This window comes from Convolutriloba macropyga, unplaced genomic scaffold, assembly GCF_964194025.1.
Source record: "Convolutriloba macropyga unplaced genomic scaffold, txConMacr16.3 SCAFFOLD_2161, whole genome shotgun sequence".
NCBI classification, from domain to species: domain Eukaryota; kingdom Metazoa; phylum Xenacoelomorpha; order Acoela; family Convolutidae; genus Convolutriloba; species Convolutriloba macropyga.
Genome location: NW_027452130.1, coordinates 1 through 27,538, shown reverse-complemented (window position 1 = coordinate 27,538; position 27,538 = coordinate 1). Strand labels below are relative to the sequence as shown.

Genomic DNA, 27,538 nt, shown 5'->3' with positions numbered 1-27,538 from the left:
GGCGCTTACTTTTTTTGGCGGAGTTAGACCTATTTTCTGATTGATTACATTTGCAATAGAGCGAGCGTGTCGCTGACGATTAGTTTCGCTTTGCGACAGGCTCGCGCAGAGTGATTCTGTGGACCTCAATTTTTACAAGTTTTTAACCTTCGCGATACATTTGTCCTTGTAATATAAAACGGAAAGAAGGCCACACTCGCGACAATTTTGGTTCGAGGGTCGATATTGTGGCTGAAAACGGTGGCGTGCAATCGCGTTGCGAGATGGGCGTTGAATTGTTATGACGTTCATTTGCGGGGTGGATTGGTCGTTAGAGATTTGCAGCTGGTTGCACTTAACAAGTTCCGTATATATTAACAGTTTTTAAGCTTGGGAGGGTTCAACCCATTTTTTTCAGGAGTTCTCGTTAAATTTTTGACGAATTTTGCTTTATCTTTTATTGTCTAGAGCAAAACATAGCAATCGTAGGTGATACTTTAAGGCTTTAGAAAATCTTCTTCCATGAGACGCAAGTTCTGCTGAAGCTAGTGTGTCTATCACGTGAAGCGGGTTTCGGCTGCTGATGATTCGCCTCCCTTCTGTTCCAATAATAATTTATAACCCTGAGAACGTTTTTCGATTCGCTGGTTTTATGGTTTATCGTCACACATAGTTCCAAATTCCAATCGCTTATTGTTGTTGGCATTAATTTGCCCAGTTTGTTTTGTGCGCATTTCAACCTAGTTTTTTTAGTCTGATTGTGCTGAAGGTCCTTGAACATTGTCTTTCTAGATTGGTTCGCGTGGCAATTGAACATTTTCGGGATCAGGGTAGAGTAGTGTATCGGGGGTGATGTTTGTTTTGCCAAAAGAGCTAACTTTGGTTTAGTTTGCCATTAGTCCCACTTGAGAGGAGGGTCTCATCTTGGCTTCTCCCAGAAACAATCAATGCCTAAAGAAGTCCAGTTGTAAGAAACTGGCTGCGCCAAGTTGTACACTACTTCAATTTTGTACTGTATTTCGCCCTGTGCGTTCGCTTAAGAGTTAAGAATTTAGTTATTTGGCTAGCGAAACAACTCTATATTTCTGTTTTGCGACATCCGAGCGTGAAAACTATTTTCTGAGTTAAATGATGAATTTGGCAGTTGTACACGCGAAAAACATGAAGAGAATAATTTTAGTATATACTGAAATGAAGAAGAAATAACAGTTCCGGAAGCAGTTCCGGAAAAAATAACAATTCGGAAGTTTAACAGTAGACTTGTACGTCAACCAAAAACTGGTGAAGGGTATTAGTGAACTGAATTTGCATTCTCAAAATATGACCTTTTATAAATAATTACATTGTAAAAAATTTTACTGCACTAGATTAGGAATAGAGATATCAAGTATGACACTGACCTAGAGTTGAATTCTGGTTTGATTTGAGATTATTACTTTAACTGTCTAAGCCCAGTGTTCTAAATCTATCAAAACCTAGCTTGTTCTCACGGACGAACACTCTTTACGCTCTATTTTAGGTGAGTTCCTAAATGTGATTGACTAATTTATAAAAAGAATTTCGTCATTTTCCTCATAGGAAACTGTATAATTAACTATAGAAAAGTTTTATAACAGCGTTTTCCTCTGACTGCTTCCATTATTTCCTTCTCGCAATCGGTCGTCAAAAGATACCGACAGTACATTATTTCAATAAAAAAAATTTTCTTGCTATCTTTGTTACTTAAATAGTAGCTGTAACATGTTATGAAATAAACAATTCGAGTATCGAAAGATTAAGGCTAGAAATTTTCCAGGGCATGTATTTTTGACCTATATCAAAAAGCGAAAAATTAATAATTGGATCAAACAACTGTCAAATAACGGGTTCCCCGAGTTTCACCCCAAGGCCAAGTATACATTGAAGAGTTTGAACTGATAGTTAGGCGATGTCAGGTTTATCTTATGGAAAACTTACATAGCGTTCTTTTCTCTCTACCTTCCAAAAACATAATAGCTAAATTTTGGCAGTTAAAGTTGAATAAACATGTTGCAATACCCCCCACACCTAAGAGAAGTTCAGAAGTTCTCCCTAGACACCGTCCTTCTACGATTAATTCTCTCCTCTTGAAACCCTAGTCCTAACGTCTGTGACGTTTTGATTACAAATACAATTTTGAATACAATTTTGAAAGGTCATTTTGTTGTTGTCGAACGTAGTGAAAACGGCGTGTATTTTAGAACACAGCTGGTTTCTCCGGAGACACAAATTTTGCAGAGTTCACGGAATAGTATGGGTTATTTCATAACGCTTTAAGCTAAATGTAAACTGTTATATAACCGCTAAAATTTTCCATCAAGTTTTATCGAGGACGGTTTAAACAAATAAGTTATCAATTACAATTTTTCTTCGTATGAATTAACTCGGCTTTGCCAAAATATCTGTAAATCTTACAAAAATTTACCACAACGACGAAATATATTATACCGCTTTGTATTGAAATGTCTTCTTGACAAACAAATGAGATGGTTGAAAAATTTTCGGAATCTCCATTTTGCTGCTAATGCGATAAAAAGTTTGAAACCTCGGAACATTTAGTTCTCGAATGCGAAAAATTATCTGGAGCTGGAATTCCCCTGAGAGTGACTAGTTGGTGCGACGTCTTTGTAAAGGCGAAAATTGAAATTCTTAGAATTACCGCAATTGTTCTAAGTGGATGTTGGCAAGAGAACCCTTTGAAAATTGTACTCAAATTGTAACGCTTCACATGAAACCTGCTGAAGTTTTATTTTTTTTGCAACTGTAAAGAATATTATCTGATTTTAACATTTAAAATCACACACGATTGCACGCTGTCACTCCATAGTTCGTACCTAATGTTTTTGAAAATTGTGAAAAGTTTTGCGAGTTTTGTGTAAACATACTGTGAGATTATTCAGAGTTTATTTTGTAGATGATGTTTCCATTAAAACCTCAGGATATCATAGTCTGTACTGAAACTAAGATTTAATTTTGAAATGTTATGAATCAAAACTAAAACTGTTCCTCTATATCACTCGAGTCCTTGCATTTTCTCCTGCTCCTAATAGCAATTGATGTTGCAGAACGTATTGATTTAAGTTAGAGGTGATTGGTGAGAGAAAAGTAGCAAATTTTTCCTTTTTTGTCGGATTATAGCCATCCAATTTTGTTCTCTCTAGCTTGTAGAGTTTTAGTTGCGTGGCTTTGTACGGTGATTTTGGTCTAATCATGGTTGTCTTCAATCACAAAATTTTGAAAGATTATGCACTTTTTCACACATCAGGGAAAAATTTAGATAAATTAGAATTTCCTCTCCAACTTTTCCAAATTTTTGAGGACCCCATGGTTCATGAAATTGGACTTGTTTATCACTTGTTTTTGTTTGATAATAGTGGCACAATGATGAACTCTTGGATCATGGATCATCGTAGCAAAATTTGCGCAACTGTATACTATTTTTTGCCAAGTTTTGCATCAAGGCCAATATTTGGTCTGATCATTACAAATCTTTACCGAGCCCAGAGTAACCACTGCCAATAATATATGATTATCGAACTGCTATCATTTTACTTACGTAGGGCCTTTATTTTCCGGCCGCAAATAAACATATTAATTAAAATCAGTTATTGAGTAAACAGAAAATCAAGCTAAACTGAAATGTAAATATATTTTTAGTTAAAAAAACTAAAAGCTACTAAAAAGTGAGTTAAAGAGTGGCAGAACTGCTTATTTCATACGCATTTGTTTTCCATATGTCATGTTTGAAGTACCTGTTTCACGTTTCCATCTACTCAGAAAGTGATTGATTGCTTCCAAATTCATTCAAAAAGGTTTGTTTAAGAGCGCGAAACTAAGTTGCAACCAAAAAACTAAAAAAAAAATTTGGTGCATTATTATTATAAAAATTTCCACAAATTATTATTGAAATTTTTTCTAAAAAAAACTGGATTTTTGAAAAATTAAACGTTTTTCGCATGAAACAACAGAATGCAATCTTTCTGCTGGGGAGACTTTTTGCCGGCTATTCAAAATCATCGAATGCTCGAATCGACTATATTATTGCAATCAACCCCCGTTGACGTAGCAGTCTAACTATTCAACTTGCACAATACGCTGTTTTAAGAAGAAAACAATGCCATACAGATCTTGCAAAATTTCGTTATTTACAAATTATTAGTCACTGAAAAGAAAATTTGTTCGTATTCTGAAAGATAAAAACCCAATCCAAAAACAATTTATTCATTTTGAGTACCAAATATACCTCAGCATTACAAAACTTTTTTTTTCTTTTTTGGTCTTTTGTTTTAGGGTTGTCACAAGTTGGCTTTATCGAATGTCACGCCACACGTTGAGAAAATTATCTAAGAAGAAAACCCCTTCTTTAACAACTCTAAAATCATCACCAGATCTTTTACTCTTAATTATCATTCAATTAAATGCTGTTTAAAATTCCTATGTTTACGAAAAGCTGTCTTCGCAATTACGCATTTGAATTACGCTCATTTTTTCTTCTCATTTGTTTCTCCGCTTAATTGGCAGTTTTATTTGCTGTGAAGTCCCCTAGACTCCTGGACTGTATTGACATCGGACCGTCTGTTAATCGGAGGAGTCCCCTGGACTCCTGGACTGTATTGAAATCGGACCTTCTGTTAAACGGAGGAGAAATCCAAACTATCTTAATTTGGTTTATACAAAATTTAGGTCAGTTCCAATAGTTCTGGTTGAAGTTCTGCTGTTTCCTACATTTTAATTCAGTTCTACTTCTTCTCTTCTTTTATATTGTTCAACGGTAATATTTGTTCTTTTTTGCGCAATTTCCTGCTGTTGAAGGCCTTGCCTCACAGTGAGATATTATCAACCATCTAATTTTCAACTTTCTTTGTTGTGGGTTTCCAAAACTGATTACAAATTATTTGCTCATAGTGCTCTTCGTAGGCTCTTTTTTAAAGAACAGAGCCAAATCTTCAACAATCGGTTGAGAGTTTTCCGCCAAAATTTAGCCAAACAGTGTTTCGTAGGGCACAGTTCTAACTAGAACCATTGGTTTATTACTTATATTTTGATGACTTTTCTGAAAAGTTAGAAGGCATATTCAAAATGGTTCAAACTGTTGATTATACTAGTTTTCTATGCAAAATAAGTGAAATAAACAATATTTTAAAAAATTTGAAATAGTTTGAGGACAAAATACGTCTATTTGAACAACAGATAAAACGATGCCATTTTGAAATTTGTAAAAGAACAAAAGAAAATGACGAGACGTCCAAAAGGATGGAGACGTAATAAAATTTTCAATAAGCTTTCGATTCCGGAATTCAAATAGACTCAAATTTGTCATTCGAAAAACGATTGAACGTTGTTTTGAGCTAGTAGGAAGCCAATTTTTGCTCGGTATGTCCATTTAGGGATGCAACATCTTTGAAAATGAGATAAACATATTTTAAGCAATGCGGGTTCTTCAAAGCTCAAAAAAAGTCTTTTTATTTCGACAAAAGTACGACCGCGGTCCAGATCTGCTGGTCAATTTCAAAACTATTGCGGCTAGCCTTCTAAATTCAGAATAAACTTTCCTTATTTGTGCTATATTATTTACTGGTTTTTAAAAATAAGATGAATCAGTTTTTTGAGGAAAATTTGAATGTTCAACCATCTGGTTGTATTTGTTGAGTTAATATCTTTGCAAACCGCGAAAAAATATAATGATCTTCAATTTTGCGTAGTTAAATGTCTATGAAAAGTGTAAAGTTTTCCGTCGCTCTAGGGAATGGCAAAACTTGACTCTCAAAAGTTTTCAGATTTCGCCACCTATGACGCAGCGTCTGCATTTTTCTTCATCAAATTGGATGAAAGAATTCTATTTTTTGTGGCAGAAATTTACCCCTAATTTTGTGCGGAAATTCAAGTCTAAAATATGGTAACCAAAACGGTTATATACGATTACGAATTTGGCTGCTGTAGGGGTTTTGGTATTGTTTCTAAGAGGCGGTGTGACTCCTGCGAGTGAAACGTTGCCATTGCCTGAAACTGTCGGCTTTTACTAAATTGAAGGCATCTTTCAAGCCCACAATCTTTTCCTTGCTAGCCCAGATGCTAGGTACTTGTTGTTTGCCGTGGCTTAAAATGTGGTTTATATCCATGACCCCATATTTTTTGTTTCAAAAATCATATGGAGGGAAAATGTGGTTTCAGTGATTTTGTGAGGGACAATTTGATGATAGTTGGCGTCCGAGAGGATTATTTGCAGATTGTTCATATATCCCAGACAGGTGCCACCGGTATCCGCCGCAGCTTCATTTTTGCATTTATGCAAAAATTTTAAAGGACTGAAGACATGCGCCATCACTGCTCAGCACCTCATTTGATTGAAATTGGATCGCGAAGAAGCTCTCTCTCAACTGTGAAAAAGTACGCAGCAGTTGTACAGATTTTGAACTATACGTACTATCCATACCGGAAAACCACTATCTCTTATCCTTTTTGTTAGTATTTGATTACAGATTATGTTGAAAGCGTCCGACAAATCAAAAAACGTACCTAATTTTGTGTACTGCAGCGCAGAGTTGATGAAGAAAGATTGGTCTATAACTCCATTTCTGTTCAAAATTGCTAGCTGAGACCATGCTATGCTTTTATTAACTTCCAGCCATTTGGAAAGCCTTGATGCCAAAATTGACGTTAGTAGCTTGAAGCTCACATTTGCCAATGCATTTGGTCGAAAAATCTTTAAAAGTTTGTCATCTCCCGGTTGATACTTCGCAGTTTTACTAAATAGTGGGGCGACAAGTAAGAATTCCATGAAATTGATGCTTTTTTGTGCATCCATTTTGATTTTACCCGTCCAGCAAATTCTAGCGAACCTAATATTTTGCGAAAGTTGCTTGTCCGTCCAGTCAAGGGGACACGGCACCGATTCCCAATGCTTTAGGTCCTTTTTCATTTCGGCTAATTCGAAAGTTCGGTTAGCTTTGTCTGCTGCCAAGTTGCATTTTGGACGAATAGTTGGCCTATTAATTGGCCCTGTATTGCAGTTAAACTGCGCTTTCAGCTCTTCTTCAAAAGTTTCACTTGATATCTCGTGCGCAATTTTAACAGACGATCTCAAATACTCAATAGCTATTTTGGATTGTTCAGAGTATAATGCTTGCAGGTCTCTCTTGGACAGTCTCTGCAACTTTTTGTCCAAATATGGACAAATTAAGAGCCTTGGGGGGTGAGTTTGTTCTCATAATTTTGTCTGGATCAAAAGTGTCGCCCCGAATGTCGTACCTACATTTGCAGTCGGATGCTTCCTGGCTGTTCCCTTTCCTGTGCAACTTTTGGTAAGATTATTCGCAGTCTCCACTTCTCTTGCTCTTTCCATTGTTTCGGAGCGTGGAGATGCGCGGCAGTAATTCTGTACTTCAATTTTATTTGATGTTTCGATTACGTTTACCATATATATGCGTACTGATTACAGCCGACAACTAGTAGTACGCTTTTGATCGACTACCTACGGCCGGGGAACGTAATTCTCGTACAACTTGACTAATTGCTTGTTTAATCTTAGTGCAAGTTTTGGTTTGGCTGCTCGATGCTTTTTGGGTTGCAAAAAATTTGTTGCAGTCACATTTATAAGTAGGTAAGTAAAAGAATCATTGCCAGTATTGTCGACAATTTTACTTGTCCATGTTTCCTAGGCTCTAGAACAAAGAGTCTCATGTTTTGCTCCAGCGACTTGGTCATTTGCTTTTATGATGGTATCCAAAGCAATTTCTATTTCTTTTGTGGGATTATCTTTTTTCGTTTTTAAGTTTGTTTATAGTTTGTATTTTTTTAGTGATCGTGCATATATTTTTTACCTCGTGCATTATTTTGTTGAGAAACACTTGCATAATAGAACATGCATGTTCTTTATCTTTCAATAACGCTAAAATCGAAAAAACTTTCCTCTTGAAAACAAAAAACAAAATATTAAACGACTTTGACCGCAATAATGAGATGAAATTGAAATTAGGCAAGAGAATTAAAAACAAATTCTGGCAAAATGTTAAAATTCTGCGAGCTAATTAAAGCGAAACAGATTTCATTTGACGAAATGATAAGCCTTGCAGGACAAAACTTGACCTAAAAACAGATTGACAAAACAAAAAAAATAAGATTGGACTGTGAATTGATTGGGAAAACCATTTAGAGAAGAATCCGACCATTAAAAAAACAAAAATCAGAATCAACGTACCGCATCTTAACTAAAACTCAAAGAAAACGTTTGTCAATTTGAGTTCGACTCAAAAGATTAGCAATAAAAAAACGTGCGCTTTTTTATCCATTTTTTTATTTCAGCGTGATTCGAAATTATCATTTTAGCTTAACTTAAAAAATCATGGAAAGACTGCAACAGCTCTATAAAAAGAAAACCGCCTAGGACAATTCTCGGATCTATTCTGTTTCGCCCCCCCCCCCAGTGTTTTTTATGACCCCCAGTTACAAATTTTATGTTGTTATATAGCGCATTACTATTTAAGAAAAAGCACGTGCGCCTGGGGGTCATAAAAAATTTATGCTCACTAAGCTAAGGAGGGAGAAACAGAATAGAACCCAATTCTCTTTCAAATCGCCTCTACGGTTGCTGGAGCAACATTATTAGCTGAAGTGGAGTGCAACACTTGTAGTTGATAAAGAATACAGTTGATTTCCAATTATTTTCATGGACCGTGCCCGGCGGTAGTGTACTACCAGGATGCCCCGTGGACCAACGGAAGCGAGTTTCTTTGTCTTGTCGGATCCGAGGATCCAAAAGCAGTTTAATATTGGTGCTCGACATGCCAGATATTAAGCTGACAAGAACAGATGCTACAGAAGATCTTAGCTAAAAGACCGAGAAGCGATGACCACGGCGATGAGATCCTGCCCTTCGATGGTGCCAATTTAAGAGTGGCAACCAAATCAACTGCCCCACATTTCTTTGATGTTCTTTAAGGTTTCCTCAATTGCATTTTGACCTATTATAGTTGAGCAATTTTTGCAGGCCTCAAGATTTTGAATTTTGGCTCCGGTTCTGCGGTGATACGAGAATAGACCGCCAAAATTGGAACAGTAGTCAAGTTAAAAAGATAAGTCAACTCATCCCTTGCCGACCTTTCGATAAAAAATAAAAATTTCTAATCAGATCTCGCAAACTGATTTTTTGACGACAAATTTAATTCCAAAGCATTGTTTTGCAAAAGTTTTGGTGGTTGTTTCGCATTAAAAAAGATTTCGGCATTCTCTTTTTTAAAGAACATTTGATTACAACCTTTTTTTTCCAGGAGCCATTGTATTGTGTTATGCAATTGATCGTGCTAATCTTCCGGCAAAAATATTTGCTGAAGTACTCAAACACTGCCTTTCAATTTGCAATTGGCCTTTCTAAATAATTGCATTAGATTTTTTAAAGAATATTTGATTACAACCTTTTTTTCCAGGAGCCATTGTATTGTGTTATGCAATTGATCGTGCTAATCTTCCGGCAAAAATATTTGCTGAAGTACTCAAACACTGCCTTTCAATTTGCAATTGGCCTTTCTAAATAATTGCATTAGATTGAGTCAGAAATGATTTTGTTGTACGCTTATCTATATAATGCTCTAGTTTTTAGTAATTTCGATCTGTTTTAAAATTTTCTCAAATTGAACTTTGAGTAATCACATAACGTGGTGCAGTAATTTTTTGGTTTTCTAGATGCAACAAAATTATATAAACATAATTAGTTTGACTTTTTGACGGCGTAAGCGATTAACTGATGAGCATCGGAGTATTTGCTCAAGAACTTATGGTTCACCACTATCTAAAATTTCTGTCTGATATAGAAGTAGAAAAAAAGAAAAACAAAACCACCGCGCTTGATACCTTCAGCATATAATACTTTTTATGCTCAGCATTGCATGTAACGATAAACGGAGAGCGAAAGTACTTAATTAAAACTGTTTAAGCCCGCCATCGTAGAAGTAACATCTACTTAGGATTCAGATGAACTAATTGAAAGTTGGCGGAATCTTGACGCACACTGTTATCGTATTTTTCATTAACATGAAGACTGGAACAATAGGAATTTTGATCATTTAGTTATTATCGTAATAATAATTTTACTATCAAAGTCACTTAAAACGGAAAAATCATCTCCTTTTATTAATGTTGCATTTATTTATGAGTACATTAGCTTCCAATATGACTAAAAAGAGCGAAAGAAAACTTATTCTAAGCAACCGGTGCTCGTAGAGGCTTATACACCTCTGTGCATTTTTTATACACCTCTGAGATTTATATGAACAACTGTTCTGTACTGAATGGTAGCTTATCACAACCCGTGGATGGTTTTTTGCAACGAATAGTAGGCTGTAACTCATTTATGTTGATTTTAGCTATAAGAATTCAGAACTAAAGACAATTCAATTTTTAAACGTATCTGAAAAAATGTTACTTGATGGGACCAAAAATGTGTACACCTCTTTTTTGCGAAGGTGATATCTTGGCACCAAGTGGGAATCAGCAGCCCCGCAAGGAACCCCTAAGCTTTTTCTATACAAGAAGTGAACGAAACAGTTTTACCGGGTGGGCCGTTAGTAACACTTATCATGGTAAAAAGCGATAACTTTCAGCAAACACCGAAGTTGCTTTTTTTGAGTTCTTAGGAACGCTTTTCAATAGTGTTTATGCAGGCCCAGAGTCCAGGTCCAAGTTGGCCGGAAGCAACTTGTACCCCGCAAGCCATCTTGTGAAAAAACCCAGATCTACACTTTATTTGTTTAATTATCATTTTGCCCAAGAATTTCAGCCATTTGACATTTACTCAGTACGTCTTGGCATTCAACACGTCACCATGCTACGGCATCATAATTCATGGCATTTAAGCAACCAATCAAAAGGATTTTTGAATACTGAATAATTCCCTAATATGACAGTTGTTTTGTTTAAACAGACCGTTTTTGGCTCATTCTTTGATTTCTGGCGTTGTCTGGATGATTATCATTTTCAGGTTCTTTTCAATTGATCGAAAAGCTGGCTGAAACCAAAGTAAACTAAATTGGACAAAAAATTTTCATCTATCATGTACATAAACCAAATATTCTTCAACCAGAGCACAAAACGCCCGATGAAACTGTTGGGAGGTTTCTGCCCGGAGTTTTAACCATTATTTAAGCAAATTAAATGGGGCAAATTGGCGTTTGACGACAAAAACATCTTTGTCATTTTGATCTGTTAGTGCGATCTTTTTGAAACTAGAAGGGTCAATGTTTCTGTATTCAACGATATATGATTCGCTCAATTGCTAGATAACAGACACCTGACAAAACTGCTCCTTCATTTCACCAATTGAAACCCAAGCTACATAAATACTTTTTCCACAATTTGAATGCAAAAGGTACTTCTATTGGGTTTTTCCCATTATAGCTACCCCCCACTAAACTGTAGCACCCCCCCCCCTTATGGTATATTTACAATAATTCGGGGCTGTATGGTATCGGACCACTAAGTTGGGTGGGGCTACAATGGGAAAGACCCGTTCTATCATATAACCTTTTCATTATATTTTGAGACTCCTGGTTTAAATTGTTACTGACCACGATTTTAAAGCTTTGATTTATAGAAATCTGATTTCCGATCTAAAATTCAACGCAGACTAAAAATGGTTAGGCCATGACGTCACCGTTTTCTGGCTGTAAGGTAACAGCGTACTAAGTGCAGTTAAATAACCTTTGATCAGCTTGAGGTTTTGAAAAATGTCTTCAAAACATATTGGGTTAGACACACGCACGGGCGAAATCCTCGACATAAGTTGACCGCTCTGCTGTCGATCGATTTTAGCGCAGTTCTTGACTTCGTTTTTAGCGCAGTTCTATTGTTGAACAAAAACTTCAGAAGCATCGGAACCGCCGATAATCAAAACTGACAGGTACTTGTTTCCCTTAACGTTTTTTGACTTTGTATGTTCCTCAAACAGTGATTGTACTAAAAAAAAGTTCATTTTTACAACAGTTTTTTTTAAAAACATTGGAATTTCGCTGGAATTTGCGTACATAAATTATGACTCTCTTTCGATAATTCTTTCGTCAACCAAAGCTGCAGGATGTCACGATACTCTAACAAATATCAAAAATTACGCGATTTCAATTAGTTCAAAACTTGTTCATACGCGTTAATTGTACATTTACCAGCTCAACCAATTTGAATGGCAGGCCTTAGAGACCTATATAGACCGAAATCGGCAGTAGACCAACTACCAAATGGACCTACGCGTATAATTGAGCACTAACAAATTGACCAAATAAGGTACTTAGAGACTACACAGGACTTGGCACCACATTTGAGACCGAGAACTTGGTATCATTCAAAGTGCTTAATAAAGTCAAGGGATCCGAATTTGAGACCACAAACGGCAGATGTTGAGTTAGCCTTTGTTGAAACCTATCTGTCAAAAAAGTTGCAACAATTTTGTGAAATGCTTCCGATTGTGATGAGACAGAGAGATTGATCAAAACGTTGAAAGTACTCGGACGTCGGGCGACATGCACTTGATTGACAATTATCAGATAGTCCTTTCAAAACATCAGTAGATCGTTGACGGATCATCGCTTCTCGGCCTTTTGGCTAAGATCATGTGTAGTATCTGTTCTTGTCAGCTTAATATCTGGCATGTCGGGCATTGCCTGGCACCAATATTAAACTGCTTTTTGATCCTCGGATCCGACAAAGAAGCTAGCTTCAGTCGGTGCACGGATCGTCCCGGTCCTACACTACCGCCGGGTACGGTCCATCAAAACATTCGAAACTGTAAGTATGCGAGTAAACATTCTCCGCTGAACAGAATCCCTTATCTGCTCCTGCAACTGTAGAAAAGAGTTAGAAAGAGATTCTGAAATGCATTGAGGTGTGGTCTTTTTTATCTGTTCACATATTTTCATGATTTTGAAACCAGATTGAAGTGACGAATTTAGTCTCGCCGAAGCAGGAAGTGGGGTCAAAAAGAGAATGGTTTAGCGGTGTGAAATTTTTCACTCTAACTTTAAAGTAGAGACAGAAAACAGCGTTTGAAAAAAATTTTTTCTCGCGTTTTTTTTCTAGTCCACGCGCTGCAATTTAACTTTAATTTTGAAAGTTATTTTTTTAAATTTTACGATCGGATTTTTCCTAAATGGTTTTCTCAATCAATTCATAGTCAATATTTAGTCTAGTTTTTTATTTTGTCAGTAATAGATCATTTGAGTTCAGGTCAAGACTTGTCCTGTTGTCTTTTCCGTCGTCAAAAAAATTGTTTTTACTTTATCTTAGTTCAGAGCCTTTTCAACATTTTTGCATGAATTTTTTTAGACTTCTTTTGGTTAATTTCCCTTTTCTCGTATTTTACTCAAGTGCTTTTAAACAACAGCTCTTCAGCCTGAAATTCTTCTTGCATTAGTATTGAAGAAAGTCAGGCCAACTTTGCCAACTCCTAAGACTTGTTACATCAAGATTATTTACCATCAAACCACACAACAGGAGATTGTTACGAAACATCATCTCATGCAAGGACAAGATAGCAACCAACTAAACAAGACCTTATATCATGACGCAACACCAACTGGAATTGAGCCTGATGAGTACAACTAAGCACCAAGGAAATGAACTATCTACGAGCTACCAGAGGCGAAGCAGAGTTCGATGGCAACTTCACCAACACCAAGCATGATAAACCATGCTATCAATAACCTCAAAACTGTGAGAGGAGCCTTACTTTTACTGAGTTAAAACTAATACCCCCTCTCACTACTGCCTCTTTCCAATCACACTCTGTGCTACTATCCGATTCAAAGTAATGCATGAGTGCTATTATGGCGTGCTTTCCGAACCATCTTAAATCTTGTTTTATTATTTGAAAAGCTTTCACTCAATTTCGTGGCAAAAACTTGCGCAATCTCTTAGTCACTGGCCCTCTTGAAACGCAAAGTATTTGCGGCAAGTTTTGTTTAGACGGTGCTGAACTGCTCGGTAAAACTGTCTTTCCTTACCAAGAAGGGCAAAACCAAATAAGACGAAGCTACATGAATGAGGTCGGAACGTTGTATTCTAAGTTTGTTAACTCAAAGGTTTCAAATTTTTCTTTGTATTGCCCTGCGAAAAAACTCATTGAAGAAATCAAGCTTGCCAAAAACCGTGGGGCCTACAAAAAAGCTGAAAAGACTTATTGAGGAAACTGAGCATGGAATACTTTTCAAAGGAAAAAGCTCTCTTCAGATTGTTGCTAATAGCACTGAATCAGAATGTGAGCTGAAAATGCGGTCCTTTGAACAAAGAACTCGTGAAAACCCTTCTCAGTTGAATGAGATCCCGATCTCTTTTCCAGTACCTTTATTACACCATTGTTCTTTAACGTTCAAGGTCAAAGCCAAGAGTGGTGCTATAAAGCCAAACTGACGCAAAGAAACCAAGAGCATAATCAATTGAACATTGAAAATTCTAGACAAGCAAAACAGTACAATCCTGCTCTGAGCAACAATGGAGAGGCACTCAAAGCTGAAAAAACTAATTTACCAAGGAACTCAAACATTCCGAAAATCGATCTGAGGTTAAGCTGGAAAGTGACGAAGAGGTTCTTTGTGAAGGGGAAATGTCTCAGACAATTATTTTTTTTACAGTTATTAACCGGAACAGCAAAAGCCAATCAATCCTTATAAAATCTCCAAGCATTTCGACTTTAGACAGAAAAAAATAAGAAAGAAATTAGTTTTATGGAATCAAGATGAGATTCTCTAGCGGAAACTTAACGTTCTTTTCGTTGAACGTGAATGGTATTAACAAACCTGAGAAACCAGTTGAGGTCATAACGCAACTCAGAAGGCTAACAAATAACTGTGAAGCCATTGTAATGCAGCAGGAGTGTAAACTAGCAGCAAGGAACAATGATATTTTGAACGTCATAGAATACTACTATTTAAGTTCATCTTCTCGAGATTCGTTCAAAATGTTAGAGGTTTGATGATTTTACACAGAAATGGTCTCAATGTGACTCTTGTAGAACAGACTGGAGTCAATTCTCTTAGAATCTTCTGTGCAATTTTTACTGTCGGCCAAAAAATTTTTCGTCCTATATTCTACAATTGACGTCAACTCTTAACCACCATGTTTTTATCACTGATAATTTAGTAGTTTAAGGAGACTTTAAGGCAATTGAAAGCTAGAGAGGTGCAACTAGCGACAATATTCGCTGTAACGATCAATGCTTCATTAATTTTAAATTAGTACAAGATAGTGTACTGGTGTTTTTCTGGTTAACTGATATCGGCCTGGTCCTGAACAACTTACAAAACACGCATTTCTGCAGGAGTGATTTTGAATCTTCTAGAATATAATATATTTTCACAAATATACCGGAGTTTTTCACCACTGTTGCCTTAAATTCTTTTGACCTCAGTGACGAAACACTGCTGAAAATAACGAACGAAGATATGGAGAAATCGATAGGACAGAGTTACTGCAAACTAAATGAGAGTGTTCTTATGCCCATAAAAAGCTTATTAAAGCTGAATTTGAGAACTTTTTGGTATCGCAAGAAATTGATGCTAATTGGTACGACTGCTGAGAAAGTAGACTGCGCACAACTCTCAGCTATATAAATATTTAGGAATCGAAGAGTATAAGTGTCAAACATGAATGGCTTAGATGAGAAAAGAAAGGACTTGAAATTTTGCTTGAGGAAACCACAGATGTTTTGCGTCAAATTAAAATACAAGCCTTAACGAAAATGCTTTCCCGCATCAAAAGCTTATATTTAGATGTTAAGGAGGCGGACTCAGCGGCCCTTACAAATTACTGGCAAGAAGTAACACAACCAATAGCCTAACTAAATTTACGAAGTCCGCTAACTGACTCTGATGATGAGATTCTTTTTGAGTCCGCAAGTTCTTATCGAGACCTCTATGCTTTGAAGAAACCAGATGGAGTACAAAGCCATTATTAAAAAAAATTGCAAAGATAAATAGGATAGGCGAGAATCCCAAAGATCAAGTTTGTGAACCTCTAAATATAGCAGAGTTTGAGAGAACAATTGAAAAGTTTAATTCTGATAATGCCCGGGTCGCGACGGTTTGACGAACAATTTTTACAAATTTGTCAGTAAAAGTTTTGCAGAAATTTTAAATTATTCTTTTTAGAGAGCAGAGATGTGCCTGAATCTTACCATCTCGCCATCGTCAAAGTACTTTCTAAGACTCAGGAGGCCGATAAACCGAAAGATTTTAGACTATTAGTTTAATAATTACTGATAGAAAGATTGTATCGCATGTCCTGGCAGCTCCTTTCAGTTTTTTGATAGGCATTATTAAAAAGCAACAAATACTTCCCAAAAAGTCAAATAACATCGTTGATAAAACTGCCAAATTGAGCTTTAGAAACCAAGCAATCCGATGCATGTCTTTATGCAGTAGAATTCTGCAAGGCATTTGATGAAAATAGACAGAGAAAATTTTTTCAAACTACTCAAAAAATAGGAGCAGTCTCTTGAGTTTAACTAGATCAATTTATAATAATCTGACATCTATGGTTGAAATCAATGGATTCTTATCCAAAAAATTGTGCATTCGAAGAGGAGTTAGACAAGGGAACCCAGTCAGAGTCCCTTTTGTTTGTGCTTGGTATTGAACCTCTGCTACAACAAATTGAAGGTTGCAATCAGATTAAGAAGTGTAGTGGAATGAAACTCAGCGCTTACGCCAATTGTGTCTTCTGCTACACAACGTTTTAATAGCTCGGAACGCTTTTAACCACTTTAGATGTTTTTCGTCAAGGAACACTTCTTGAAATGAATCATGAAAAATTTGAGATAATCTGTAAAAAAGGGCAGCAATCACTTGTTGTGAAGCATTCCTTAAAACACTTAAAAGTGTACCGAATTTTGTTGTGTGAGAATAAAGTTCCAGTTTCTTTGAAAACAATTCGAGATAAGATGAACGCTATCTGTAAATAAAAACGTCCTTCAGAGCGAAGGCGATTAATATTGACATTTTTCTTTACTCTCAACTTGTGTACAAATTAAGATACTTCTTCTGTAGTAAAGGTCTCCTCTCACAGTCTCAACGCTTAGTTATGAAAGCTCTTCGGGGGAACCTGATTCCGGAAATGGATCAAAACTGCCTTTTCTTCTCCAAATTTCGGTGGTGTCGTTTTAACCCACATAGCTCTTAAAACCTGTGCAGCAAAATTTTTGTTTCAATGATTAAGATGAAGAAGATCTAGCTAATTTCACTTTAAGCATGAGGAACATAAATTGCCGGGCACCAATATTAAACTTCTTTTTGGTCCTCAGATTGGGCAAAGAAGCTTGCTTCAGTCAGTTCAGTGATCGTACCGGTCCTACACTACCGCCGGCTACGGTCAAACAAAATTAACGGAATCGTGTATAATAGTATTGTAGCCTGCTTTTCAGTGTCTCTGATTAAATGTTCTCGTATTCTCAACATGCTACTATTTCTGCTCTAATTGGTTTCTAGGGCTGCTAAGACATCTGTAGCGTCTTGGTCTTCTAACATCTTGCATCATTTCTGAGCACAATGAATAAAAGTACTACCGTGATCGCATTTGATCTGCATTAGATTAACCTACTTAATATTTAGTGCCGTTATCAATTCGAAATTTTTGAAAACAAAGCTACACCGATTCCAGAATTTAATCTTATAAGACATCTATTCACAATTTTAGGTGCAAGTTAAAACAATTTGCATTGACATAATATTAAGGAAAGGATGTTAAATTGATCAGAATTTGACCTTGTATAGCTGTGGTCTACAAGTATGATAAAACGTTGATACCAAACGATGTGCTTTTCATCTTGAAAAATTTTCAATGACTCATTCAAGTTTTTAGAAGTTGAAATTTTAACTGTCTCTCCAAATTTCAACATCAATAGCAAAATGAAGCATCAAATTTATGTTTTAACATCTTCAAGCCATTGATTTCCACATCTTCAAGCATCAACTTTTCCCCTAGTCGAGACCTTGAATTTATGAAAATAACCATTAACTCCAGGTAAGGGGGGGTAAATTTTGAATTAAATTACACGGTCGAGGACCCTAGTTAAATTCGAGGCTAATTCCTTCCATAAGTCCAGCCAATTTTTTTTCATTTGCAAAAATGAGGCAAACTAAAAAGTTCCGACAAAATCAAGGTTCGATCACTTGACCTTCTCCAATCTTACCCAATGCTTAGCCAATTGCGCTACATGTTCTTAACTTTGAAGGAAATTGAAAACAAGTCCCTAAAACGGTCATTAGCGTAAATCTAGGAGATGTTTTATTGTCCAGCCAAATTCCAGAACACATTTATTGTCCAGCCAAATTCCAGAACACCTTTATGGTCCAGCCAAAATCCAGGACGTATGTTTTAGTTCCAGCCAAAGTCCAGGACATCACATTAGGTCCAGACAAATTCTTTTCGTACCCAATATCTGTGGAGGACAGTCTTTTCATACCTTAAATCTGTCGAGGACGGTCTTTTAATAATTCCAGGTCTCGACTAGGGTCATCATATTTGTAGACCACAGCAATAGTTTATGGTGAAACTCTGATTGGTTTAACATCATTTCCTCAACATTATGTCCTGTATGTCGCCACTGTTTCTTATATATTAACAATGCATGTTGTTTCAACATGCATCAAAAGTTTTGACGAGATGTCTTTTAAAATGTTATTAGGATTTTGCGATTAAAAAACAAATTGTCGATCAACTGCAGATTAAATTGTAGATCGTATCAAGTATCATTGAAGTCCTGAATATAGAGTTTCTGTATCGGAAGTGTTATCAGATCTTACAAGATAAATTGCGTGTTTTTAACGAATGAGAAATTTTTTTATCGTTAAAAGTTTGTAGTTATAATTTCAGTTATGCTAAATATATGAACCTCGATATTATGCCGAAGAGCATCCAACTAAAATTGTTATATTGTCTAATATCTTACAAGATGTCTTACGAAGACTTAGAGGGCTAAATAATATCAGAAAGTTCCTATGCAACTTTTTTTCGGAAAAGTGGCAGAATTTAATCGATTAAAAACTTCAGAATCATTGTGCCACTAATTTTTAAAATATATTTCAACTCATTATCATTAAATTAGCTCTTCACATTACCGCAAAAGAGAAACTTACGATAGCAGAAAACAAGATCATTTAATCATATCAAAATCATAATTCCTTATTTTCCATTTGGCGGATCCATGCGTGTAAATTACTTTTTTGAGTTTCAATTTCTGTGACCAGAATTTTTAGCAATATAGATGTGCTGTATATGTGATTAATCTGAACTATCGGGATTTAATTAGGAACCTTTTTGTTAAAACAATTTTGCTTCATTTTTAGAAACAGTTTCTATTCAACGACAACTGTTAGGTTTTTCTCTATGCATCCTACATATGACCTCGATGCTCCAGTAGAAAAATTTTAGGGTATTTTTCAATTCTATGTGATAGTTACGAGATATTTCTATTATCTACCATCCCCAACCGCCGAAAACGGTGTAAGACCGGTGATTTCTTGGTCAAATAGAACTTTAATATCAAACACTTCCAGATTTTTAGTGAGACATAAATAACCAAAAAAAGAGAAGTAGACTATAGTTGTATTGGTGTTTACAGTTATCCAAAATCTTGAGGTTAATTTTACTTTATAGTTTTGGGACTATTGTACTATGTGTGCGATACTTTCGGCTACAAAAAATTGCCATCAAGGAGAGCGGAAGCAGCTCAAAAATATGAGCTATAGAACAAATTTGAGATGACAACGCTTTCCTTTCAAAAAAGAAAAATTGTAGTAATTCAGATTTTGTTCTTAGTTCTTTCAAATATTTTTGATTTCAGATTATTTCAGAGTTATTCTTTTGTACAGTTGAAACAATTTTGAGACATAAGGTTTATAGGTGTTTTGTTTTGTTGTTGTAGACGCACTTTGAACGTTCTTTCACTTCTTGTCCTGTTAACAAGGGCTCAATTGCTTGCCATTGGTCTCTCTTAAAATTATTTTTATTCCCAAAGGTTGGTGGCAGAGCAAATCAGCACTGAATCAGTTTAGAGACATTCTGTTTTTCTGGATTGCCAGTACTCTGTTCATGTCCCAATTTACTCTGGCAAGTCTTCATTTTTGAGTAAAATTTACTGCATGAGAAATATTATTCTCAACATAACTCCCGCCAACAAGGTTTGCTTTATATGCAATTCGAACTTCCGCGTGGGTACTGGTAACATATAGTTTACGTAGCAAGTCGTAACCAATAAGCTAAATGGGTTTTGTGGTAATTGCCTACAACCTGACTTAAGTAAAAAGAGCGTGTATACTACAATAGTTATTACCAGTAATAAGTTAAAAAAGTATGAAATTATTCTGCTCAGACTCAATTTTGGGTGAGAGTATTTTTCAGATTATACGTTTAGCATGGGCCAAATCAATGACCTTAATATGATCATAATTAAAACACTGCACTTTAGGAAAAATGAAATATTCGGGAGATGCAAAGTTTCAGAACGGAATTAAGTTCTTGTTCTTGAAATGTGCTGGTTCAGCGCTGAAATGCTCTGAGGCTCAAGTCCAGTTTGTCAGATTTGTCTTTTTAGAATGATTTTTAAATTTTTCATTTTCTTAACTAAAGTTAGAAATATGTTTCAAAACGTTCTGATTTTAATAGTTTATTGCGAAGTAGCTTAGTGATAGTTATCTGTCATCTTTTTTGTTTTTGACGTTTGACATTTGAACGTATTTTGGCTGAACGTATCCTAAAAGGAAGAACTTCAATAGCCAAAGTTTCATTCTATTTTGACATCTCTTGTATTTTTGGTTGCCATTCAATTTTGATCATCTATCAATGAAAGGGGTTTTTGTTTGAACAAGAATAGTCAAGTGCGGAAAACGAATTGCATGGATTTCATCCTTTTTAAATTGTGTTTAATTTTTACCTGAAAGTTTTATCTATTTTATTATAAAACTTTGAAGGTGCTATTAAAATTTCCCATTTTTACTCTGAAAACAAGATTAAACTGGAATTCTTTGCTTATAAGTGACATGTTTTTCAGCACTGAAACATTTTTGTTAAAACTGAGACGAGAAAATTTGTCTTTTTTAAATTTTTTTTTAAATTTTTTTGTTGTCTATCAGTTTAAATTTGTTCAGTCTGTGCAAATGCAATCTTTAATGGGACAGTAAAAGGGCATTTTTTGTTTTCAGAACAGATTAAGAAGTTCGGTTTCCGGAAGACGTTGTCGACGTATTGCGTTTTGATTTTTACTACTTGCTTTTTCTTTACTTTTTGATATTTTTCCGAAGTCTGATACCACTCAATTTGAGATTAATTCAACTCTTGAGACGCTTTAGCAACAACGCATGTGATTTGTACAGCTGTGTTTCACTGTTTATAGGGAATTACATATTGCCTTAAAAAAATCGCCGTTAATAGAATTGTCAATTATCATGAAAATGTCCGTTTATTTTTCTTGAAAAACAGACAATTCTTTGAATGCATGATACTTCTGTGGCAATTTCATTACGCATTTTGCACTTAAATGAACTAAAGGATTGAGTTTTTTGGCGGTGAATATTTTGAACACACTTCTCCTTCCTTTGAAAAGTTTTCCGTCTAGCAAATATTTCAGTTTTGTCTGAATTTATTAGTTCTTCTTTAAAATTTTTGATGGTGGGTATATATCGTTATTATTTTTCTCAGAAGAAGAGGTTTGATACTTGGAGCTTCAAGAGATTACAAAGCATGTTATCTTTGCAAACTCCTGTTATAGATTGAATTTTCGGCCTATCTCTATCTGATTGTCCAATTTTTCATATTGAACTTTTTTCGAATATGGTTTTTAATTATTGTGTTCTCAATTTTGACAGCGTGAACAACCTTACGGATATGTACACCTGTGGTTTTAATGAAAAGATTTTGCGGTTTTTAATTTTGGCTTCTCTTTTGATTTTGGCTACTCATTCATGCATAAAACAACTAATCAACCATAAGATAATTTTTTTGCAAATGCGTTGAGCTGAATAAATATCATTGACTTTATGGTCAAGAATTGAATTTGATGGATCCTTATGAAAGCAGCAAATCAACGAACAACTACGACGAGTTTCATTTGTACTAGTAAGGAATCAGTAGCCTCAATGCTTGATTGTAAAGACCTGAAAAAAATTTTATAAAGAAAAAATTTTTTCATTGAAATACCAACTGCACACAAAATTTCACAATATCACATTAGAAGTTTTTTTCTCCCTATTTCTGCACAGGAAAGAAAAACTTTAAAAGTACTGTTAAAAAACAAGATATACCTTTGGAAAAAACTTGCCTCAAAAATATTGATGGCAAGTTCAGTTTTATTGAGGTTAATATAAACATTATAATTTTCATAGCCCCGCTGGAAATTAGCTAAAAATTGACCAGATCTTTTTGTGCTCATTTGTTCCATTCAATGCAACTACATTACAGTGCAATCGAAAAACTATTGTTGTTGCCTGCTTTAGATCCTAAGGACAACTGCAGTTAGATATTATGGAAATGTATGAGGTTTATTTCTTTTCTTATTATTATTATTATGCCAAATTGTAACTTAATTGCCCTTGCATTCAATAGTTTTTTTTAAAAAATGAGAAACTGAAGAAGTTACTGAGAACAAAAATATAACGATATCCATAAATTAACAGAACAGATTAGCAATAGTTTCAATGTGAACATTTGAACACATAGATAACAGACATCTTTTTTGTTCGTTTTTTTCAAATTGTTTGATCAAATCTGTGTAATGGAAAATAAATTTCGTTGATGGAGCTTAGGCAGAGCAGATGAAAAACAGAATGTGTTCTCTCACAAAAATCACACTTTGAGTTTTTTTGCTCAAAGTAAAAAACAATATATAGGGTAATTCTTCGCGAGGGGGAGGGGGCGCAATTGTGCTATCACACTGCAGAAAATTAAGCACTAAATGCCATTTGGTTGACTTTCCCCCGTAGTTTTTGTTCACTATAACATGCGTTAATTTTAGTGAGTAAATTTTTGCGGATGACCTCTACAGATTCCGGATTACAAGCAAGAGCGTATGAGAGGCGTGAGCAAAGACAACGGTACATTGGGGTTCGTAAACCCCTGATGCCTTGAAAATGGCGTATCTAGTTTCTTTGGTGCACTAGAATGCATTTTATGTTAAAATATTACACAATATCTTGATTTTAACGGTTAACATTGTTTTATTTGTGATAGATTAAATGGCTACTACATAAATTTTGGCTTCTTTTATGTAAGCTTTCTTTTACCTCGCAGCTTTCTTTTACTTTGCATTCACTATAATATAATCTTATCGAAACGTTTTTTTGTTACCTTTCAACAGAGTCATAGGTGCTCCTTTTTGACATGGGTTCATCAGTTTGTTGAAAAAAATTAACTTAAAGCTACGAAAACTTATTCTGCAAATTATTGACGAAAAGAATTGCTACCGTTCATTCAAAAACAGCAAAAACAATCGTTTTGATTGAAATCGTTTGTAAAAATATGTTGAAAAACAAAAGTTTGTAATATTGTCATTTGATTTTTAGTCCCACAAAAAAATTAAGCATCAGTGTTAATGACAAAACTTCTCACCCGTGCTGTGTCAATATCATCTCAAAGTACATTTTGTAGCTAGAGCTTTCTGTGAAAGATTTAAATCCTGGGACCCTTTTTAATTACTACACATGATATGCAGCCATAGATGTTTTCCGTCTTTTTACAAAATTCCTCTTGCATACGAGTAATAGAGACAAAAAAAGACGGCTAAAATTTTTTAATACTGACAACTGTGGTTGATAAATTGAGGTTTTTAAAAAACCAACTTTTTAAAGTAATGGATATAACATCTATACCAACTCTTTATAAATTTTCGTGCTCTTACGGTTCTTCTATCCACTTACACCTCGACAATTTGCAACTATTTTTCCAATTTTTTTTAAATATGTCTGGTGCTTTTTTAATTTTCAGCCTTTTCATAGAAGTGTATAACTATCCTTGAAAAATTACTTTTTGTGACAAAAAATGTGATCATTTTCTTTTTATAATTAAAATTAATTTAACTACATATCTTGGTGTCAATGGTGCTTCTGGGTGGATTTGGTCAGATGGGCTTCAAAACAGGTCTCCAGATTTTGAGCTTCTATTTTTTTTACATATATATTCTTCTTAGCACATATTATTCTACTATCCGTATATAAAACAACCATAATTAAGACTCCAATCCAATGCTGTAGGATGCAATCTTAACTTAATAATCAACAAACTGTTGTAGAACTATCTAGCTTTTTGGACTGATATAAATGACTTTTAAAATTAGTTCTACGAATAAAATTGCAGCGCTATCGAACGTTTCAAAGGTTAAAGTTCAAATTTAAAACGTGCATAGATCAATAAGTTGTTGTTCGTTTGCATGTAGAGAATTTTCCGAACGTTTGCTTGCGTTGCAACTTTATGAGACTAACTATAAATCAACAAATGTTTTTAACTGTTAAACGAATTGAGGTGATAAAAAATTTGCTGGGTCACCCAGATACACAAAAATCTCTAAAAATCTCTAATCTCAAAATTTGAGTCCATATTTACTCGAACTTAAGGTTATATTCGACCGGTGGAACCAATAATCAAAAATTGCTTCTGAGATCTTGTTTTTCTTCTAAGTTTTTCATGTTCAATTTTTCCAATGTTCTCATGGACATTGCTCTTGCTTCTTTTTTTTCAACTCAAATGAATTGATGTGAATGTATTTATTGCATTGACTGCTCTGTTTTGTACAAGAACATACCTGTAGATAAAATATATATAATTGACAAACTTTACTAATTGTACTGTGACGTTTATTAAGATAGCTTTTTCGAAAATTTTCATTACACTTGAATAAGCAGAAAGGTCAACGCAGAACAGAACGTTTTGATTATGTGTTTGCACAAAAACAAAATCAAAAGCATATTCAGAATTTTACATAAACACAAAAAAAGACCACCACTGTAAAAAAATAAATATTTAGTATATATTGGTTGAAAAACGTACATTTGTTTTAGTAGAAACATAAACCAAAACAAGAAAGATTTAGCTGCTCATTTTGAGTATTTTAGCCGGTATCAGAAAGACTTACCGAGAGTCTAAAATGTCAATTCAGATACAAATAAATAAATATACTTTCAAGTTGGTGGCTATTTTGGTGCTGGTTCAGACATTGGAGGGTTTGAGGGGGGCGAATGGGACTACAGATACCCACGTGTGTGACAATGATGCCTATTGTGGGCGTGGAATGTGCTGCGTTCATAACAGGTGTACTGGCCGATGCGGAAAGTAAGTTTTTCACCTATTCGGGGGGGGGGGGTTAAGTTGAAAATATAGAGGCGAGATGGATTTTGTTAGTTTTCTGCTAAGTAGGATTATTAAAACCTAAATCGAAAGATATTGCAGCAATATATGACAAGATTAAATTGAAATGTAACAAAGATTGTAGGAATTTTTATTTCATGTGCAAGTTTTATCTAATTGTACCAGGAAACTTTCCAAAATTGACTTGATAAAATCTTGTTCCAAGGAATCATGCTGATCAAGATCTTGTAAAGAGATTCAGTCATCATCTTAGGAAGTTTTGCAAGATTTATGAAGATCGCTTACAAGTTTTGTTTTAATGTGTTGTGAAAACACAAAACTGATCAGATAATTGATGCTGGCAGAAAATGACAACTATTCTAACTCTAGTGGTCAATTGCCCGTTTAGACTGTTTGGTTATTCTGTTTTAGCCCTGGAGTTGCCCTCTTCGCTGGAATTCTGGCTCCTCTTGGCTTTTTCCTCTGTTTGGGTGTATTCGCTTTCCTTGTTCGACATTGCTCTAAAAAAGGTTAAAAATAATATGTTTTTTAAAAAATTTGGGATCTATTCTGTTTTGCCCCCCCCCCCTCAGTGTTTTTACGCCCCCAGTAACAAATTATATGTTATTATATAGCACGTACTATGTAAAAAAGCACGTGCGCCAGGGGGCGTAAAATATATAAGCCCACTAAGCTGGGGGGTCAAAACAGAATTGATCCGAATTTCGTTTGACCGATTTACCTTAACGTCGAGTGGTGAAGCAGGTAGTAATAATAATAACAGCATTGTATTCTTATGATATGATTTGCCGGGTTGACAAAAAGTTTCATATATATGGGAACTTTCTTATTGTGGAGCGTCAATTTCTTACAGTAAAAAAGTCATAAGAAATTAATAGAACTAAAACTTTGTTATAAATGAAAACTCTTTGGTTATAACTATTCACGTTGGGAGTTCTATGACTCGGTAGGCCACTTTTGAGTTTCTTAGACTACAGGAAAAGTTTTGTACACCTTTTTGCCTATAAGAAGAAATGGAGGCTCTTATTCCAAGTTTTTTGTTCAAAGTTCTATGACTACAACTTTTTCAGATCACTGAAAAAAATACTTGTACTTTTTGCAAATGATTTTATTGAAACAGTTTTTAGAGTTTGTTTCAGTACTTTTTGCTTTTAATTATAAATTTGATCATTTAGAGCTTTCATTTTTTGAAAGTTTTATGACTGCAACTTTTGATAGACCTCATTAATATGAAGCAATATTTTAAAATTTCCGACTTTTGAAGTGAACCAGGGCTGTTTGCTCTGCAGCTTTTTGAAATTATACAGGGAAAAAAAAAGAAAACAAAAGACAATGCGCACTAACAGTATAGAGAATTATCGGAAAATTATTCTGAAAAAGTTAATAAAACGGGGGGAAAATATGAAAATATTTCTATTTTTTCTATCGCAAATCTGTTTTGCGAACTGCCTACGCCTCCTGGTGTAGTTCTATATAATTAAACAAAAATTAAACAGTTTTAATATTTTCTCAAAGCATTTTTCATCCCATACCTAATCCCGTATGTGTACGTAAGTGAACATTGTCCAACACAATCGGGTGAGAAATAATTCTTAAAAATTTCAATTATAGGGCAATCTTCCCTGTTCTTCGTTTCACAGAAAAAGGTGATTGCAACATTTTAAAAAAAAATTAATGATTTGGTAAAAATGTGTACTGAAGACAGAGTACGCTGTTTGTCATATCTGAGACTCAAAGTCCGTACAAATTGCTGCAATTGTAGATAAAGCTGGTAAACATGTCAAAGAATAATTTCGTCATCTAAGTTATAATTTAGTTGAGGAACAGTCTGAGACAGTTTCTTGAATAAAGTATTTGTTTTCAGAAAGGTTTAAAAAAACAATAGGCTTAGAAAAGTCATCATCGATAGATTCTCATAAACAGACCTGAAAAATGTTATTGATTCATGTTCAATGGCATTCAAATTCAGGAGTTTTGAATGCATTGGTATTCAATTCAGGAGTTTGAATGCCAACGCTATTTCTAAAACTAAAGCGGAAAATTGTCCATTACTTGTCCTTAAAATAATTAAATAGCGCAGTAAAAGTGCTATTTATCAGTTAATAATGTGCCAAATTTTTTATAAATGCAAGACAAAATCATTATACAGAGAACATTTTTTAAAAAATTGTTTAAGTTGCACGGAAATGACGTTTGAAAACGGAAAAAAAAAATT

At 34.9% G+C, this 27,538-nt stretch overlaps 2 non-coding genes across 2 annotated transcripts; one reads left to right on the top strand and one right to left on the bottom strand.

Annotated features, from left to right (window-relative positions):
* Positions 1-8,657: 8,657 nt before the first annotated feature.
* LOC142357231 (U2 spliceosomal RNA) lies at positions 8,658-8,844 on the bottom strand. Its single transcript, XR_012761578.1, has one exon. It is a non-coding gene; the product is annotated as a U2 spliceosomal RNA (small nuclear RNA).
* A 3,718-nt stretch (positions 8,845-12,562) lies between these two features.
* Positions 12,563-12,754, top strand: LOC142357230 (U2 spliceosomal RNA). The gene has a single exon (XR_012761577.1). It is a non-coding gene; the product is annotated as a U2 spliceosomal RNA (small nuclear RNA).
* The last annotated feature ends 14,784 nt before the right edge of the window (positions 12,755-27,538 follow it).